This window comes from Olea europaea, chromosome 3, assembly GCF_002742605.1.
Source record: "Olea europaea var. sylvestris chromosome 3, O_europaea_v1, whole genome shotgun sequence".
NCBI classification, from domain to species: domain Eukaryota; kingdom Viridiplantae; phylum Streptophyta; class Magnoliopsida; order Lamiales; family Oleaceae; genus Olea; species Olea europaea.
The window spans coordinates 430,072-435,798 of NC_036239.1; the positions used below are offsets into that span (position 1 = coordinate 430,072).

The window sequence follows — 5,727 nt, forward strand, 5'->3', positions numbered from 1 at the left end:
GTCTTGTCAAACATAGCGTCAGCTCTACCAATTAATAAATATATAGCAGACTAGATAGTCAAATTTGATGCCTAAAATTTGCCGTGTAGATCAACAAGATGAGGTCACGTACACTCCCAAGTGAGGGTCACGATCTAACATGTGTAGGAATTGGCTCTAATAATTAACCAAAAATTGAAAAATGAAAAGGTGTGTAAAGGTGGAAAATGAAAAGATGTGACTATGTGTCAACTTCGACCAAATATTTGGACTTGATCCGATGTTCAAATTATAAAAGTGAATAGACCAATTTATTTTACTCGTCGAGTAGATCGTTGTGGTATATTTGGAATCTCGAAATCAATTCCGGATGAATGAGAAATTGTGGACCAAAATTGGAAGAAATGAAGTGTTGCAACTTTTCTAAAGGATGTAGGTTTTGGCCAAATGTTGCAACTTTTAGAAATGATGCATGTTTTGGCCCACACTACTTTATTTGCACCCTTTCTACATCTATAAATAGGACTCTATGGACATGGTTTCCAATACACTAATTACATTGAGCATTCATTCTCCTTTTACAATTCTCTCCTTTCTAATTCCGTAGCATTTTCATGTATTTCCTTTGTAGAGAGAAATTTTGTTAAAAGTTCGTCAGTTTCTTGTGGTTTGAAGTGCTGCTACCATAAGTTGTGAATCCATTGTATTTTGAGAGACAAGTGTCATTCACCGTGAACACCGTAACGGGGCAATTTGTCTTAAAGAAAGAGATAACGTCTCGTCTTGGATTATTCTCTATTTCTACTCCTTGTAAATCCTTGTTTTGCGTAATCGTTATACCGAAACTTAATTCTCTCCTTTCTAATTCCGTAGCATTTTCATGTATTTCCTTTGTAGAGAGAAATTTTGTTAAAAGTTCGTCAGTTTCTTGTGGTTTGAAGTGCTGCTACCATAAATTGTGAATCCATTGTATCTTGAGAGACAAGTGTCATTCACCGTGAACACCGTAACGGGGCAATTTGTCTTAAGGAAAGAGATAACGTCTCGTCTTGGATTATTCTCTATTTCTACTCCTTGTAAATCCTTGTTTTGCGTAATCGTTATACCGAAACTCTATCTAAATTTTCATTCATATAAATTGTATTTTGATCACGCTCTTGCGAGTTAAAACTAGTCAAACAGATATATCAAAAATCAACTCTTACATAACCCTTTTTATAAGTTGTCTTCAACAACTTGTAATACTATAAATATTCCTTCATGTACCTCGTACAAGGATTAATGCAAGATTCAACACATGAACAAATACTACACAATACTCTTTACATTTTACTCTCTTGCAATAAATACGAGTTCATATGCGAATTTCACAAACATCGATTGGTAAATATTGTACAATCGTTATATAAATGTCTCGCCGGATTCCGAATGTTCTTGTCCCGCACCTTTGAGCCACTCTCACGCCCTTGATTTGCCCGTTCCAAACCATCCACCAGTCTTAACGTGTTGGACTAGACTTACGTGTGCACGGGTAGATCCGAAATCTGTTGGGATTATTATTTAGGTTCAACAAAATCTAATGATTTTCTTTGTAATTTTCTCCCTTTTATAAATTTTTGAATTCAAGATTTTGATTATTAGTTACTGTCTTTATTGATAATAATAGGGTTCTTAGAAGTTAGTACTGTCGTGTACTGAAATAGTTAAATTGAGTGCTTTTATCAATGTTTTGATAACTAATTTTGGTTTGCTGGATTGGAAAACTGGATATTTCAGTGACTGGTTTTTTCAGGCATTTTTTTTGGAATGATTAATAAGCATTCTTTATTGTTGAAGGTTGACTTCCTAGTTTATGAACAAACATGTTGATTCAACTTCCATTTAATTTTGCAATGTTATCTGTTACTTTTAAGAATATTCATAAACATGTTAACGAAAGGTCTTGTTTTTGGATTTGGTTCCCAGAACTCACTACTGGTCATGATTTAAGAGTACAGTGAACACCACTTTTTCTTTTTTAGTATTATCCAATCTTTCCGAACAAACATGTAGTATTTTAATTTATGCTTCGTATTGGAATTGCGAAAAGCATCAGTAGTTCTCTGAAGCATGTATTGGGAAGTGTATATATGCTCATTTGACGATCATGAATCCATAACATATTTGGTTTGGTGTGGTGAATTTTCCTCATAATTTCTTGGAATATTCATCTCGCTAGATTTTCCTAGGTAGAAAGAGACTTGGTTTCTCCATTCAAGAATCGAAAATATGGCGACATGAATCAAACAATCAAAGAGACTCTGCAATGATGCTTTATCTAAGTGTTCCTTCGGCCGGTTCATATTCGGAAGCGCCGGTTCTTCCTGGAAACATGATGGCGTATGCGAATTTCTCGTCATCCTCAAATGTTACCGTTGGGGCTTTGGAAACCAGCACGTGGAGACAAGAAACTCTGTCAAGTCTTGTAGGATCAAGCCATTGATCATGATTTTAGCTTGATTCATCCAATGGGTGGAGTTTCTGGCATTCTTCAAGGCGCTACAAATTTTGAAGGACAAGGATTATCCCCGAGTCTTAGTACACAGAAACCATCACAAACGAACATGTCATCTATCCAGTATCTGAGCTCTAATCCTAATATCTCCCCATTATTGGGTCAGAATCCATATATATCGGGTGAAACCAGGGGCCAGAATGGTTCTTTTTTAGAAAACAACGATTCTCAGACTATACGATCAAGGTATAACAGCTACATGCTTTCTGATGTTCCAGGAAGCAATTCAGATGCAACGAAGGGCGATATCCCAGCATATGGAGTGTCAAGTATTGCAAGTGTCATTCCTAATTCCAAGTACTTGAAAGCAGCTCAACAATTGCTGGATGAAGCTGTATAGTTAGAAAGGCTATTATGGAGCAACATAAAAGAAATTTTAAAGAAACTGATGGAGAGTTGGGGAATCGAACCTTAGACCCTTCTGCAGCTGGGACATCTTCAATACCTCAGGAGTCGAGCAGCATCTCCCCTAGTGAACTTTCAGCAGCCAAGAAGTAAGACATGCAAGATAAGATCACAAAGCTCATATCAATGTTGGACGAGGTACCATCTGTCTGTCTGTTGTTGTTGTTATCTTATATCTCAACTTGCTAAAGCCTGTGAATTAACTTCTTTCATCAAGGAAAAAGATAACTACTCATTCTGACAACTTGATAATCTGGCTTTTAGTTCATTTTTTCTGTATACCTATGAATTTCATATTCATGTTAATCTGAAACAGTTAGTGTTCAACAGACCCATGCTATTTACCCCAGTACGTAATCTAAAATCTGTCGATTGACTTCTCCAAGTTCATGTATTTGGGGATGATGCAGATTAAATTTGTCTAAGAAGGGCATAGCAAAAAAAATTCCATTTCTCTCCTTCTAAAATGCCAACAAATTAATGAGGATTACATTTGTCCCCAATTTGAAATGAGACGATTGCTGAAACTACAGAGTGATCTGGCAAGGAGAAATCTGGCAATGCAGATATTAGGAATTCCATGTCTCCTATTTTCCTTGTTATTAATTGCGTGAACATACAATATTTAAACGTGCCTCTGGTTTGTCGCCAAGACAATAAATATGTATAAATCTGTTCTTGGAGAGGAATTTGTAATTTTGTATCAGTACCCTGCACCGAGATGGTTGGATGGAATATAGTAGTTCATCATATCTAAATTAGTGTATATTTCCAGACGCCGGCCATTTTCGAATTTGAAACTGGAAAAGCAGGCTAATCGTCTCTCTCTCTCAATCATGTTCATTTCTCATTAAAGATCTTAATTATTACAGGTTGATCAAAGGTATAGACAGTATTATCATCAGATGCAAATAGTGGTGTGTTCCTTTGATGTAGTAGCAGGATGTGGTGCAGCCAAACTATACACGGCACTCGCCCTCAAGACAATATCCCATCACTTTCATTTCTTGCGTGATGCAATAAATGGCCAGATTCGTGTGGCTCGGACAAGCCTTGGGGAGGAAGATTCTTTGGCAAATGTTGAAGGGATTGGAATATCTCGGCTGTGATATGTCGATCAGAAACTCAGACAACAAATAGCCCTTCAGCAACTAGGAATGATGCAACCACATGCTTGGAGGCCACAGAGGGGACTCCCGGAACGCTCTGTTTCAATTTTGCGCGCTTGGCTTTTCGAGCACTTCCTTCATCCATTCGTTCTGCAAAACTTTATTTTGTTTTCTGAACATTTTTCTCTCTCTTTATCGTTACTATTGAGTTTGTTTATAATATTCTTACATTTTATTGATTATTTTTTCTTTCTCCAGCTACCCTAAAGATTTTGACAAGACCATGCTAGCAAGGCAGACTGGATTGACAAGAAGTCAGGTGAAACAATCTCCTTCTCATACATTTGTCTCATTTTAAAAGGCTAACTGTCATTTGTCTTTATAGTGAATACTTGCTGCTTCTATATTTTTGTTGATTGATCTAACTGATCAGGTCTCAAACTGGTTCATTAATGCACGAGTTTGGCTCTGGAAGCTGATGGTCGAAGAAATGTACAATAAAGAGGTTGGTGATGTGGAGATATACTCTAATTCTTCGTCTGAATCTGCAAAAAAGGCTTCAAAAACTGATGCAAAAGCAGCGGAAGATTTGTACCAAGCCACAACTTCCACAGAAACCGAGCATTGTAGAAGTAGGCAACCTTTTGAGCCAAATTCTGATCATGTCCATGGTGTAGGAATGGTGGGATCAGATAACAATCCCACATTCCAGAATCTGATATGTGCAGAACCTGAAAATAGTTATGGGATAGGACAAATGTAGGGTCGACCAAAGGCCTCCTTCCACGGATGACCGGAGCCTTTTTCCAGATACGATTATACAGTCATATTATGTCGAAGAAAGATTTATGGCAGACGCATACCAGATTTCCAAGCTAGAAAGATTTGGAAGTGGAAATGCAGTATCACTCACATTAGGATTGCAAGGTGGTAGCCTACCTGGAGCTGATGAAACTAGTCCTAATTTTGTCACCATGAGAGGCAATGATGTGTATACTGTACTGCTACTTCTACAGGAATTCAGACACCGGGATTTTACTTTACAGATTCTGGAAATCGGCAGCATGAATTTGTCCCATCGCGTATTTCACGTGATTTTGTAGCGTGAGAAAAGGCTGCTGGTTTCATTGGACAGAAGCAGCATTTTGTCCCCTTTAGAACCAATTCGTCAAAAGATAAAGAAGCTGTGGTTTCCTTGATACTATCAAATTTATGAAATATTTCTGTAATATTGCAAAAGATTGGCTGGGAAGGCGGCTTGGTGTATATAACGTAGTTTGACTGATGTGGAGATAGTTAAACAAATTTGTAATGAATGATATATTGAAATGTTCAAATGAATCCTTCTACACCAGAAAGAGTACAATTGGAGAAGAAGTGTCATGTTTGCATTCATCTAAATGTGTCATTCCACTCGAGCTTGAGCAGCCAGGCTCTTGAAAAGCACGAACCAACCCATCATGGCCTTGCCTGGCTCTACAGCTGAGCCATGTTCAACTCAAATAACGCTTACAGAAAAGGAGCAATGTAGGGTGTTATGCAAGTGTATTGTATCATGTACAAATAATAAAGTAGTGCGAAATACTTGTGCCTTTTATTTTCTTGGAAATTCAGCACCCATTCTGAAATTTCCTCAAGAAAAAATTTCGGAAGAGTTATTGAAAGTTCTGTATTCCGACT

At 37.4% G+C, this 5,727-nt stretch overlaps 1 pseudogene; it reads left to right on the forward strand.

Moving 5' to 3' along the window:
* The first annotated feature begins 2,486 nt into the window (after positions 1-2,486).
* Positions 2,487-5,334, forward strand: LOC111390964 (annotated as a pseudogene).
* Positions 5,335-5,727: the final 393 nt, after the last annotated feature.